This window comes from Pezoporus wallicus, unplaced genomic scaffold (assembly GCF_028554395.1).
Source record: "Pezoporus wallicus isolate ANWC-B61680 ecotype Strahan unplaced genomic scaffold, APGP_CSIRO_Pwel_v1 contig_4161, whole genome shotgun sequence".
NCBI classification, from domain to species: domain Eukaryota; kingdom Metazoa; phylum Chordata; class Aves; order Psittaciformes; family Psittacidae; genus Pezoporus; species Pezoporus wallicus.
This window is the reverse complement of record NW_026639584.1, coordinates 526,099-540,841: the sequence shown is the minus strand read 5'-3', so window position 1 is coordinate 540,841 and position 14,743 is coordinate 526,099. Positions and strand designations below refer to the sequence as shown.

At 43.9% G+C, this 14,743-nt stretch overlaps 1 long non-coding RNA gene across 1 annotated transcript in view; it reads right to left on the bottom strand.

The window, feature by feature from the left end:
* The window catches only part of LOC130602348 (uncharacterized), a 149,593-nt gene extending 135,281 nt beyond the window's left edge, over positions 1 to 14,312 (bottom strand). Inside the window, exons 1-4 of the long non-coding RNA XR_008972882.1 lie at positions 13,919 to 14,312; positions 12,620 to 12,768; positions 9,507 to 9,663; positions 8,326 to 8,362 (exon numbers count right to left, since the gene is read on the bottom strand). This is a non-coding gene — a long non-coding RNA (uncharacterized LOC130602348). The remainder of the gene's footprint in view (positions 1 to 8,325; positions 8,363 to 9,506; positions 9,664 to 12,619; positions 12,769 to 13,918) is intronic.
* Between the last annotated feature and the right edge of the window lie 431 nt (positions 14,313 to 14,743).

The window sequence follows — 14,743 nt, the reverse complement described above, 5'->3', positions numbered from 1 at the left end:
CAAGGCAGATGTTAAGTTAGAGAAGAGTCTGGGCTAAGTTTATATGATTTGCTTATTTTTCCAGGTGACCACATCCCTCTAAGGCCGTCTTTCCAGATTTGCATCTGGAAGGGGCATCTTGAAAACAGTACAAACAAAAGCAGAAAGAACAGGAGAAAAATGACTGATGCTAAAATCTGGATGAAATTTTGAAGCTGAGGACTGAGAGGGAAAACAGAACAAAGGATTAGGTCTGTTGTAAGAGAACACTAAGAAAAAGGTGGGACATGAAGGAGGTGTATGAGGAAGCAGGGAGGATCGGCTGTAGTTGAGTAGGACTTGAAAGCAGCAGGCACAGGGCAGGATCCTCAGCCTGTTTGCATTGGCATTGCTGCTTTGCCTCACCAGAGCGGTACAATTTACACCAGCTGATGATCTGGCCCCATAGCTGCGAGTTTGAGGATAGACCGTATTCATCCCACGACTGTAAACCTTCCCCACCCTAGGAAAACAGGCAGTGTAATCTGGTTCCTGAGCTTGCTGGAGCCAGATGGAAAAGGTGCCAAACACCTGAAGATCCCATATGTGAGACTCTTTATTGGGGGGGGGGGGGGGAGACAATAAAAACGATTTTACTGCCAAGTAAGTGTCCCTGATGCTTTCCTATAGAGAAACAATGACATCCAGTGGTGAGTTACATTAATCACGGGGGCTTTACATTAAGTCAATCTCAAGAAATCACAGCTCATACCTGTTCCATGGAAGGGACATGTTGCTGTATCCATTACCCACAGGCAGTGCTGTTCCAGCCCTTGGAGACTTTAGGACTGTCCTTGCTGCTTGCTTTTCTGTTAAGCCAAGTGCCTCTGCGTTTTTCTGCCAGCTGCAGTTCTGAAGTCCAGCTTTAAGTGCTCAAAGTCTGACAGAGGCTTGATAGCTTCTAAGAGAAACATCTCCAGGTGATAGCAGTATTATCTTCCTGAGCGACTGAAGGCTTCTCAGCTGGGTAGGTGAAATAGTTTGCAGTGCCAGCAGAGCAACTTATTGCCTGGCACTGTCCTCCCCATGCCAGTGGGGACTGTCTGTCTATGCCCTGCCTCACCTGGGCACAGACTGACAAGCAGCTCCTGGCTAGAAGACAGAGGGAAAAGGTGATTAAGGATACAGTATCTCAAAAAGCCTTAGGATGATCTGATACTTGCACAGCATTCTCCTCCCCTTCTCCCTGACCCCTGAAGAGGTCAGTGCCCATCTGGAGCATGATGAACAGTCCCAGGCTGGAGACATCACAAAACTGCATGTTCATGCTGCTCTGTTTTGTCCCCATCCCCAGTGGAGGCAGATGACCTTTGATTTGCTGCTTTTATCCTGCTTTAGCTTGTCTCCCACTGCTACTTCAGGGACTAACACCTCAACCCCAGTCCATTCAGTTTGATGTGTGTTTTCAGCTCCTTTTTGGGTTTTTACTATATACTGTCATGTATGGTTTACATTTGAAATTTTAAAAATACACATTTCATTGATCATACATCCCCTTTCTGTGATCTCAGTGCATGATGAGCTCTCTGAAGAGAACAGAAGGGGGACTTAGATGAATTGAGAGGTGACACACTTAGCAGCAAGGTACTTTATGTTGGAGTAAACTGTCACACCATCACTACTCAGAGGGGTTGGGATGAAGAGCCACTCTCCAGAACTGGATTTCTTTCCTAAGTTTGTCCAGAATCCAATCTTTCTAAGCTTTATTTCTTTTCTACTATGTAGGCCTCTTACATAGCTTGATATATCTACCATGACAAGGTACAAGAAGAGGTAGTGGTGGTACAGCTGTTGTATTACTGGGAGGCACAGTGGAAGATGTCTAGAATTATTTGTGTGTAAGCGCTTGGGATGAAAACACCTACCTGTAGACTTGTCAGAATGAGCTAGTTACTGAGTTCCTAACAGGATTTTGTCATACAGGTACTTTCAGAAATCCCATCAAGACTGCCCCAATTATTTCTGTCGAAGCCACACAAAAAACTCGTGCTGAATCAGATCCTGAGGAAAAGCTAAAGTGCACCATCAGGATTGAAGCCCTGTTGAGTAAACTGCTTTAAAAGCACACAATTAGGACTGATTCTCCCTCTAGTTTATTTATAACCTTCACACTGAAGATGCTCAGAAGAGACGGGGAGGCATATAGAGGAGAGAAAACTTTGCTTAGGGGCACACAGCAAAGCCTCAAATTCAACACCACTTTTTCTAATTGTGATGTTTATACCCATTGCTTGCCTACAGCCTTTGGAGATCAGGTCCATACTAAAATTTTTGTCCTGTTTCCTTTTTACTAACTGATCCTCATATTAATTTGAGGAGTGGATTAGTTTTCCTGGTATCTTTCTTAAACACCTCACTCACATACTCTCTGACCCTTTCTTCTTCCAAGCTAAACAATTCTCACTTTTGCACTCTATCCTCAGATGTAAACCCCACCCATCCTTCTAACCATCTCATGACATGCTTTTGGTGGACTTCCAAACCAAAGAGGTTTCCAAACTGAACCTCCAAAATGTTTGAGGTTTCCCCATCTCTGTACAGTACTTTCCAAAAGCACACTCCCATTGATTCTGGAGGCAGCCTTGAATCAAAACTAACCATAATGCAATCAGGAACAAGTCTGGCTACTTTTAAATGAGGAAATATGCTCTTGGGAAGTGCCGTGCACTGATGGACAAACCTCAAACACATTGGAGGTTCTGCTCGTAAACCTCTTTGATGTAGAAGTCTCACCCAATGGCAAAGAATTGATAATGGTGCATGCACAGAAGCATGCCAGCCATGACATGAGAGAGCTATTATCATGGTGGGCAGGCAACACAGTCCCCAGTACACACCCATGCTGCTGACTGGAGCAGTCCTAAGTTTTAGAAAAGTACATTTCATTACCAATAATAAATGAAAAAATAACCCAGAAGTATTCAATTCAAGCTAACAGTCACTCCTCCCCACCCCATAAACAGAAATTCCCGCTGCAGTTGCATTTAGTAGAGCCAGTTCTAACATTGCTCTCAAATCTGCAGCTGCAGAGCACCCCAGCCAAGCCAGGTTCACATGATAATGGAGCTTTAACTGCTCATTGTTCCACTAGACAGAGGAATCAAATTTGCTGGGATGCACCACCCTTTTTTTTTATTAGTCTAAACCAAAAGACTTAGACTCTGGAAGAGTGAATTTTGCTTCTGGTGCATGTCGCAAGTTCCCCCACAGGGACAATTACATCTACAGCACAAAGTCATTATAGTCTCAGCTTCAAGGCTGGCATTTAATTTCAAGCTGCAAAACCCCATACCTTCTACATCAAAGACCTGTCGTGTTAGGTAGGTGGTAACAAATGCTAGAGAAATGAACCCTGAAACCAAGGTAGAGTGAGAAAACAAAACAAAGTATCAGGCACTCTATGGGTGTATGCCTGCTCATCCATCTGCCTCTGCTCCAAGTCTTGAAGGTGAGGCCAGAGGTGATTCTCATTCATGCAGAGGACATTTTCATTGTGCTAAGGAAAGTTAGTCTTCTCCAAGTCATGTATTTGTGTTGCACAGGACGCCAAACTCTGCTGATTGGTTTCTGCCAGGCTCCTCGTGCTCTTTCTTTTCATCCCTGTCCCCAGACAGATACAGACCCAGCTACCTAAGAGGTTCAGTTCATCATCGAAGTACTGTTAAAAGGCTTTTATGTAAAAACAGAACTAACTCTTGTTTCTTACAAAGTCCAGGAAAACAAGGCGTTGATGTATCATAGTTACAGACTCTGCACTGTGCAATATCACTCTCTTTCGAAGAGAGTTGTGACAGGTCACAAGAGGGTTATGTATCTGCAGCCTCCGGAAAGGAGGGAAGAAAATTAATCCTGAACCTGTTAGAACAATTCCAAGCAAGTGTGAGCAACTGCTAGTATTGTGATGTCCAACTGAGTAATATCTTATTTCTAATTTTAACATCCAAGAGGAACTTTTTGTTTGGCCTGGCTTGCCCAGAGAGCCATTGGCAGTTGCCTATGGCTCAAACACGGCTATGTCAGGAATGCAGGTTGGCATCCTGTGTCTCCATGGGTTGTGTTGTTTCTCAGTAAACTCTCACTTCCTGTCTGCTCTGCTGTCGGCCTGTACGAGAGCCACTAAGCAGGACACTTGCAGGTCATGTGGCTCAGTTCCCGTGCACTGTAGGGTCTTCAGAACTTCTGGTTGTATATCTCTGGGTTTCCTACTCAGGTGAAACAGAAGTCACAACCAACCTCCCAAATGTTAGCACTTCCATTTTTTATCTGCTGCCTTATGGAAAGCTGAGCAAATAGGCTGGAGAAAATAAGATGTGAACCAAAGCGAACCTTTCACTGTAAGGCCTGGAAAGATTCCATTAACTTATCAGTGCTATGTAACTTTAGATTGTCTTTTCATTCTTTTCTCTAGTGAGAGCAGCACCAGAACACTGCACTCACATTTGTAACTGCACATTACACTTTTTCCGTGGTTAGCTAAATACGGTAACTCAGTATCAGCAGCAGCCCTGAGCTCTTAGTTGGCTAAGACTGGGAGGACTGATGAGGAGAGGAGGTTATACCCTCTGTTTCAAACTTCTGAATGAAAAGGAAGCTTTCCAGAGGCAACAACCCCTTATCTGCCCCAATTAAAAAGTTCACAACACTTCTGCGAGAGAACTCAGATAAGCCTCACTTGACCCAACCACTTGATCCATTCAGGTTTAGGCAAGATTACCCCAAAGTACATTAGTGAGATGAGACTGAATCAGCCTTAAAGTTAGAGATGCAAAAGACCTCATTTTTCATTTCCTCGCCCTTCTTCACATTCAAGTTGTTTAGTCTGGTATTTCCTATTACTTTCATGAATTTACTTTAAATAAAATGAAAGGCTGGCTTAGCTGTTACAAGTCTTGCACAGTCCTCTCTTGCTAGTTGACCTAAAATTTTCCTTCCTCTTTCCCTTGAGATCCCATCTCATGTGTTTCATTGTGTGATTCCTCTTCCCACTTAGAGCTTTCATGTATGTAAACTCCTTGTCCCTTCCTTGTGCCATCACTTAGTCAAAGTCCCAATACTTGCTTCACTTTTAATTATTTCCCCCCAATTTTTTGTCTCCCTCACCTGATTATTTTCATGGCTACTTCATCCCCACCAACTCACTGATACATTGCATCCAATTGGGACACACACAACTGAACACAGCATCCCAAATCCCATGATGCTAGTAACGTCACAGCAAAAGGCATAAGTATCTATTTAATATCTGATACGCTGTCTCCCTATAACTCACAGGTCATGTCCAATAATACTGCTTCCCAAATCCCTCTGTCTGATTAAGTACTTGCAGTTTCCTTTAGACATATTAGCTACATTTTTCTAACCTGAATCATGTTTGTTTTCTTCTTATTATAGCACTAATCTCTTGAGGCTTCTTTTGTGCAAGTGGATGGAAAGATCTTTTTCCCCTTATTATTGCACAAGAGGGTTTTATGTCTCTGGATGTGTCATAATAAAATGGTTTTGGTAGCAGCAAACCCAATTCCTGTTGTTATTAAACCATAACACACTTCAGGACAACTTAGTCATTGTGGAATAATACTGTCTTGTGAGCACCACATATACCTTGCAGGAAGTGCTGAAGTAAGAGGGTATGGGCTAGAGATAGACAAAGAGGAAGGATTTACGGGCTGAGTAAGAAATTAAATTCAGCTACTCATACTGAATTAGTTAAAAATAGAAAGGAAAAAAAATAAACCCAAGAAACCTCTAGTCACTAACAGCTAAATTTTTCTGTTACTCAAGTAATATTGCAGTGACCCCCTTCATATAGGTGAAGGGAAACAAAAAGGGTAGGAAATTTTGATTTTTAATTACATAATTTTTTAAATGAAAATAATATAATCCAAACTTTGCCTCATTGAGGCCATAATATATGTCCTACAGCAACTATTGTCTATTTGATGACAAATATGTGTATATATATATGTATGTATACTGCTAGAGTTCTGTAGTGGCTGGTCTACTATACATGTACACCCAGACTTGCCAAACAACCTTCTTTGACCCAGACAATCAAACTTCAGGTTTGGTTAGACTGTAAACTTGTCAGCAAGAAGACCAAATTGACAGCCTGACAGTACAGGAGAGCTCCCCACAAGGTATTTAGGGGACTGGAAGGTTTTGTGGCTCGAGTCTCTTGCAAATCCAGTATCGTGACAAAGCTGAAAGATGAAGTATGGCAGAATAAAAATGCATGTGTGAAGAAGCATTTTGGTGGTGGGTTAGCCCAGATGCATTACATCTCTTCCATTCAAGAGGCCTGGTCAGATCACGCAACACAACTGAAGCAGCTGGCAATGTACTGTTTCATACCACTTGCTACCTACGAATTTACATTGTCTTGTGGCAGCTGGATGTATTTATACACAGAACCTAGTTTAAAGAGTCTTATTTTGGGAAGTACAGGCTGGATCGAAGGGCTGCGGCCAGTGATAAGAGGTTCAACAAGGCAAAGCGCTGGGTCCCGCACTTGAGCCACAACAACCCCATGCAAGACTAAAGGGAGAGTGTCTGGAAAGCCACTCGGTGGAAAAGGTGCTGATTGATGGAGCTGAACATGAGCAGGTTGTGCCCGGGCAGCCAAGAAGGCCAGTAACATCCTGGCCTGTATCAGCACTAGTGCAGCCAGCAGGACCCGGGTAGTGATCATCCCCCTGTATTGGGCACTGGTGAGGCTGCAGCTCAAATCCTGTTCAGTTCTGGGCCCCTCACTACAAGAGTGACATTGAGATACTGGTCGAGAAGAGGACAACAAAGCTGGTGAAGGGAGCACAAGTCTGATGAGGAACAGCTGAGGGATGTGGGGGAGGGGGGTTAATCTGGAGAAGAGAAGGCTCAGGGGGGACCTTATCGCTCCCTACAACTGCCTGACAGGAGGATGGAGCCAGGAGGGGGCTGGTCTCTGCTTCCAAGGAACAAAGGATGGGACAAGAGGAAACAGCCTCGAGCTGCACCAGGGGAGGTTTAGATGGAGCTGAGGAGCAATTCCTTTCAGAAAAATACCCTTGAAGGTCACTTCAAAGGAATAATAATAACCTGTGTCATAGGAGATGGCAATGCACTTCAGCTTTGCCATGCAGCTGAGAGAACATCGCCCTTCAGAGTCATTCTGCTTCCTTGCACTGCACTTCAGGAATGCTCCACCATTCATACTGCTCTGGGCAAAGAGTAACTTAGGTGATAGTTGGAGAGAGGGAGAGCTGGCACAGTGAGTGAGGGGAGCTCAGGGGTGCACTGCCGGCTACCACTGTCAGCCTAGCAGAATCTAGGCTAGTCCCCACAACCTGAACAGCTGAAAGGTGTGGAAGTGGCAGTGAAGGAGGAGCAGGGGAGAGAAGCAAGTACAAGTGAGAGTGGGAGAAATTAACTGGTCCTGGAGAAGCAAAGTGGATCAGGAGCAAACGCTTTAGTCAACAGAGGGAGGAAATGAAGAAGAAAGAGACAAAAATCCTCACTTAACAGTTTATAGCAACTAGTCCTAGGAGAATTCTGAGTTTGCATCCCTTGGAAACGAAGCCATCAATAATGCAACCCTGGAAAAGGATCCCCACTCCAAGTCTTGAACAGTATGGATCCAGGAAATATTAAATCCATCTGCTGTGGAGAAAATGTTTTATCAACAACAAAAAACCCATTTGATTTATTCTCTAGACACTGGGCCCAGACTCAGTCACTAAGCTGTGCTATCTAATGTGGTTAGACAACTTCTAGGGAACTAACCTCTTGTTGCCATTACTCACAGTATTTGCTTTTCCCCTATTGCCTTACTCATCTGATTCCTCCTTTCTTATTATGACTGGTTGAGTTGATAGGTCATAATTTATACTACAGGCTGAGGCTTTCATGCCTTTGTCAGTAACCTGAGCCAGGGAAGTGAGTTATTCCTGCCTTTGCCTTGTTTCTCCGTCTCATTCCTTCTCCATTTGGGAGTTTACCTAGACCTAGAACATACAAACTCTGTAGCACTACCCATCAGGAGAGAGGCTTTCCCTCCAGTTATAGTTACAGTATATGTCTTTGGATTAGTTTCATGCTGGATACCAAGTATTTAATAGATCCCTCCATTGATACAGCACCCTTAGTCCCAAAGTGCTTCCCAAACCATAGATTTATCCGTTTCAGCTATCCTAACTCACATTATAAAACAGGCAACACTGGGGAAGAGCAGGCACACAGTAAGCACTTCTCCTGCAAAGCTGATGAGTAGTGGGCTTTTTCTTAGGCATTGTGGCCAGGTCACCTCCAGCCACTTCAAAAAACATCACCTACCTTTGATGCTAGTTCCAGATCAGTTAACTGGCTCCTCCTGTGTCGACAAAAGCCAGAGCATGGTTTACACTCATTTTACACTGTAGCCCACCCATGTTACACAGAGAACACAGACTAAGGAACCTCATTGCTTTCCCTCAGTGATCATGAGTATGCAGCAGTACAGAAGGGTTCTTCCCCACCTCTGGGGGCAAAGGACACACAGACCAGCACTGTTTACTGTGAGCAGAAAGCCCATGAGAGCCCCTTACGTTGTGCAGCATGACACACCCAGGCACATGGACTGGGGCTGCACTCCAGGCTGCAGCTGTGCTGAGTCCCTCAGTGTAAAATGCTCCTCTGTAAAATACCATTAACTTCAGCTAATTCTACTGTGATCAAAAAACATCAAGAATGGGTGGAGACAGGCTCCTGCTCTGCCAGAAATGGCTGCCCTCTTCAGATCCCCACATCCATTCCAAAGTGTGTGAAGGTGTCCAGACCACTTAGTGGTAGGCAAAAGGCAAAGGTTTCACCTCCCTCTCCTCCCCTCCCCTCCCATCTCAAAAGAACCTTGCATTTTCATAGAATCCCAGCCTGGTTTGTGTTGGAAGGGACCTTAAAGCTCACCCAGTTCCAACCCCTGCCATGGGCAGGGACACCTTCCACTAGAGCAGCTTGCTCCAAGCCCCTGTGTCCAACCTGGCCTTGAACACTGCCAGGGATGGGGCAGCAACAGCTTCTCTGGGCACCCTGTGCCAGCGCCTCAGCACCCTCACAGGGAAGAGCTTCTGCCTAAGAGCTCATCTCACTCTCAAAAGAACTTCCCTCAACAGAGGAAGCAGGCCCTACCTCAGGTGAGTATTTTCTTATGAGAATTTAACATTCTGTACATCTTCTGCCACCAAGAATTCAGCACATTCATCACCTGCAGCAGCATAAGTCAGATGTGGCTGGTTCTTGCCTAGATGACATCAAAAGAAAAATGTAAGTGTTCACTTAGGTAACAGGAATGGATAACCAGGTGGCCATTTGAGACACAGTAAATTTCTTCCCAGGCAAGCTGAGCTCACCTGCCAATTTTTCAATAACTAGAGTCTTCAAACACACAAAGCCAAAACACCATCCCAGGTATGAGAGGGCCGGAATTAGCCCCAGCAATACAAGCAAATACAGAGCTGGCCCATTAAAATACACTTTACCTGCTGCACAAATGCCCTCATGATGTGTTGAACTGGAGCAGCAATTCCTGATGTGCTGCTTGACAGCCGCCATGGCCTTGCCAAGGGTGGTTCCTGTGCGGTGCTGAGTGAAGTGATTATTGTATCTGCAGTCAGCTAGACACTGCAGTGGGGAAACCTGGGAGATGAAAGGCACCATATAAACATACAATATTATTACTGCTATTACTATTATTTCACTGGCCTTTTGCCTCGCTTTCTGGTTGAGCAAGAGAATATGAGTATTCCTGAACGTCCCCAACCCTGCATTTAGTCAAGCCTCGTCTTTAGCACTGTAGACCTTCAGATATAATTTTTTCCCATCAGCTTAGTCCACAGAGCCACAGACCATGTTTCTTTACTTGGTATTAACTTCAAAGTCTTTTTGCCTTTAAAATACAACTCAACGTTATTTGTTAAACGACTGTTTTGAACTTGGATCCAATATTTTTAGTAAAAAAAAGAAAAAAAAAGGTTTGTTTTGTTTTTGAACTGGAAGGAATCCAAACTATCCACGGCTTTTATAACACAGCTTCCTTATGAGTCAGGACATTTATTGCCAGAAAAATATTATTGTAACTTTATTAGTGCAATATAGCAGTGACATCTAGTGGCTTTCATCAGCGTCATGATGAGCGAGGGAGAGGCACAACTGGCAGCACTTACGGGAACAGGTCCATGTCGGGGTTATTTTGCCATTGTTGAGAGTCAGTGAAGTTGGATGAGCTCTTCCATGGAGTTTACCAAAATTAGAAAGTTCTAATAGTAATGAAAATAAACGCTAAGATAGGCAATTCTAATTGTATAACAGTCAGGGGTGATTTCTTTAGCTCACATGTATAACAAGGTAAAATTCCTGGCTTCCTTCATCCCAGCTGAATTTTGTTCGCACTAGGGAGCTCCTGCACCATGAGCTAAAGAAACAGTGTTCTCAAATCTCTAAATCGGTGTTCAGTCTGATTTAGAGCAGTTTACAGACTGTGTAGCCTAAATCCCATGGGCGTTGCTTCTGAAAGAAGCAGGAGTTGTGCCATAGTTTTCCATAAAGCCTGATCATGTCTTCAACATTATTTTTGTTCAAAGCTGAAGATCGCTCTCAGGCTTTCAGCCAGGACATGTTTGCGTCCTTGCAATGCTTCATTTTACACTCGGGAATACCAGAAAAGGCCAAGATTGGCCTTTCAGTAACAGGATTAAGGTAGTGCAATCACCAAACTGGCAGAGGCAGGCAATGCTCACGGGGCTCCTGAAGTAAAACTGACACCAAAGCTTGGTCAATGTAACACTTCTAGTGCTGGCATGAATGTTCCTCACCAGTTTTGTAGCTGAAAATGTTTTTAACTGTAGAATAGCATTACTATTACAACCAGCTTGTGGGTTCTTGTTCTTCCTCTGTGCTTCTTCCTCTGTTTAGCTGGGCACAAAAATTGCCAGATGTTCTTCGAAGACAAAGTCAGTTCTGCTTGTCTGACAGTGCTCCCCTGGCCTTGGAGCTTCAGGCTATTAAGCATCACCATGATTTTAAATTCTGCCACAGATCTGATACTTCTTTCTGTCACTTTGGCTCTGAAGTTCTTCATTACTTGGTCAAACTTTCCACATAGAAGGCCCATTTAACAAAATAAGGCTGTAACTGAGAAAAAGCTATTAATAATTTTGTTTAGTGGTGCACACTCTAGCTGAATACTGAAAAAGAGACAAAACATTGGAAAACTTACTTTGTATAAGCATATTAGCCTGTGTTGGCTGACTGTGCCTTAGATAAACCACAGCTTTGCTCTATAAGGACAGAGATCTTACATGGGCTTTGCTGAGGAAGCCTGCCTCCTGCAACTGCTGGGTTCTGGCTGTGCAGGTGTGTGCTTGGGCATGTGTGTATATCTTCATGTGTTTTATTATGAAAGGATTTACTTTTCCATGTGCAGCAGTGACAGCACCCCAGAGGAAGTCATAGCTGGAAGTATCTAATATAATATTTGCACTGCGTCGGCAGTTTGTGTCCATGTGCCAGCATTGTTGCTCTGCTTTCCCTCCTCAGGATTATTAGGGGGCATATAATGACTGCCTTTGAAGTTCAGACTTAACCTGAGACAGTTTTTCCATGTTGGCAGTCCAGCTGCAGCCTTCTTCCATGGATGGCAGGCCAAGGAAACAAGCGGTCAGCTCCACATCTGCCCCAAGCTCTGCAGAGTCAATCTTGATGAAGCTCCCACCCAGCCGTCATTTGGCCCCACATCCATCATGCTGCAGGATGAGGGCAGACCTAGGGGTGTCCTCCAGGGCTCCCCAAGCAAAGCCCCCTTCAGGCAATGCTGCCTCATGGCTATGGCTGAGGTTGTCTCCTGGATCTGGAGAGCTGCTGCCCACAGGCAGCATTCCCATCATCCCGGAAAGTGGTGAGTCAGAGCAGCGGCTTGAGGGAGACTTCAAATACTCCAACAGGTCTGGCAGAAATATTTATCCACCTGCATTTTCAAATATGCTCTACTTTCTCACTTTATAAATACATGGGATGCAGCTGAACACTTGGCCTAGCAGAGCCAAGCGTGCCCCTTTTTATTTGATGAACCAGCTGTTTTTCTGGCTTGCTCATATAAACATATTTGTGTGTGTTGATTTTGCAGTTCATTGGGAAAAAGAAACAGACATGTTGTATTTGCATTTTTGTTATGCATACAACTACCACATAGAAAAGCCCATTTACTTGTTTACTTTGCGTGAAGGGAAGCAGCATATAAAACACTCAGAGAAGGCACGGGAGGTTGATTGCTAATGCTTTTGCAACCAAGCAGATGCAGAATCAGTCCAAACAGGTGAGATATTGCAGTGGGTCTGTTTACAGATCACCGTGGACTGCAATATCAAGTGATTGGAGTCCACCAGTGAGACAACTGAGGTATCCTGGACAGCAAGCTCCTGCTCACATATTCACTGCTTTGGTTTTGGCTTCCACAACTGTGTTTCCGTGTGCAAACTGGCAGTGGCAAGATTCAGACCAAGCTTTCCAAACATCTGATCTAACCCCCTGTGGCACTAAAATGCCCCACCAGCTGGCCAGTTCATTATGTCTTTCTACAGAGCAGTCAAAACCCTACCTGCTTATCTCCAGCATTTCACATAGGTGACCAACAGACACAGGCTTGTGCTCCTCCCTGCATGGAGGCTTGTCAGGAGCTAATGGAATATGACAGTCTCAACCAGCTCATAAAATTATAACGGGATGTCAAGGAATTTATTGCCAAGTCTAAAAAAGAAAAACATTTCAATATCCTATTATGGCCTCTCTCCAGCCCTGTAACCTGCTGAGAACTAGGCTTTAAAATGCTGTACTAGCCAATCCCTCTGAACTTTGACTTCTATTTGGCGGCATTGTTTTTTATTCAGCTATAAATAAGCTGAATTATGGGCCTTTCAAGGTGGACGTGCATCTGGAACGTTACATGGAAAATCTCAGGTTAATGCTCTGACAGTTTGTCTAGGCAGTAAAAGGTAATTGCATGCAACACGACAAAAGTTGTGCAATCCCCAAAATAAGGAACTTTGCTTAATACAAATCATTGGAATTAGACAAGGGATAGAATATATTCCTTGGAGGTGCCAGATTTCATCTTGCCAATTTTATTCTTTATACTTACCCAGAGAATACATTTATAATTTCATATTTTGCTCTATTTCTGGTTGTCTTTGGGGCCAGACTGGAGAAACTAAAGCACTGTAAAATGGTTTATCCTGGTAAACATTCACATTTCACTAGCTGCTTTAAATAGTCACGCTATGTTTCCACAGGTATCTGCCCTTTCCGTTTCAGCAGCAATGCCACTGAACTCCTTACTTCAGGCAACAAATGAATTTTTAAAAGAACTTTTTTGTGTGTGTGATTTTCTGATACCATTTCACAGCCAAGCCAAAAGGGAGAAAGCAAGTTAACAAAGAAAGCCCATTTCCCAAAAGAAGGACTTACGTTCTTGAGGACATGAGAGCTAACAATGGCAATGGATATGCAGAAGCCAACATGATAACAACACTGGAGCAGTACTAGACAAAAAGATATCAGTAAGCTATGAAGTTCTAGTTCATTTTGAAGAAAAACTCTAAGACTTTCTGCTTCCTTTGGAATTCTGCATTTCCCTGTAAAAGTTTGAAGGCAGCTTTATTTGAAAGCTCCCAAAGAGGCGTGCTGCAGGGACAGGACACTTGGGTGTGTTATCTGCACTCACATGCTCTTTACAAGTGAGTGAGTGCCTTCACTGGTGAGGACAGATGTGCCTGGCCTGCCATAACACCAGCCACTCCTTTCAAGTGCAATAAGGAAACATGGACCCCCTTCATTCCCTTTGTCAGCCAAATGACCCCACTTGGATTGGCACCAAAAACAAGCTAAGAGAACAACCTACTTCATCGACAGCCGAGCCAGGTGGCTGGATACATGGGAGAGAAATCATTTCCAAGTGGCGTGCCAAGCTCATGTTCTCTGCAGTGGGGCCCCGTTTTGTGCTGCAGAAGAGTTAGGACTCTGAATCGCAGTGTCATGGGATGCTTTGGGCAGAGAATCAACTGATGTTGGCTGGAGATGCTGAGAGACAGTGCTGATCTTGCTGTAGCTCTCAAAATAGATCTGCACCTGCTATTAGCGTCAGCTTTGCCATCCAAATCCTGTCCAAGGGTGTAAATAACTTATGAGATTTTGAAAATAGACTCCACTCTTCCTCCCTATCAAGGAAAAAGCCCAGACAAGTAGTCCAAATCTTCCTGACCATTCAAAAGTCAAGACAGAGCATTACAAATGTTAGAAAGAAGAAAGCTTAAAACCAACCCCCATGCAATAACAGCGGTGCAATGACAGCGTGCAACAAACCAACCTAGATTACAAATGTGGTCAAAGGTCTGGGTATAAATTGAATGTACCAGGGCAATTAAATGGACTTGCATGTGCCAGCATCTCTGCTCCTTTTCTTACTCTCTTTGCCTTGCATATGGGTTCCCGGCTTGCCAAAGCACTGGCTGTCTCCTTCTGTCTTCTCTTTTGTACCTGCTGCCCAGGATCAGAGGTCTTTTTTCTGTGAATGAAAGTACAAGAAGGTAATAGAAGATACCATGAGTGAAAATGTCAAAAACAACTTACCATTTGAAACATTCTGATGTTGCAGTATGATCTGAGTTGCTTGCAATGCAATACCTTGGCTTGCGAAATAGTTTAACAGTGCCTCTACAGTGATCTT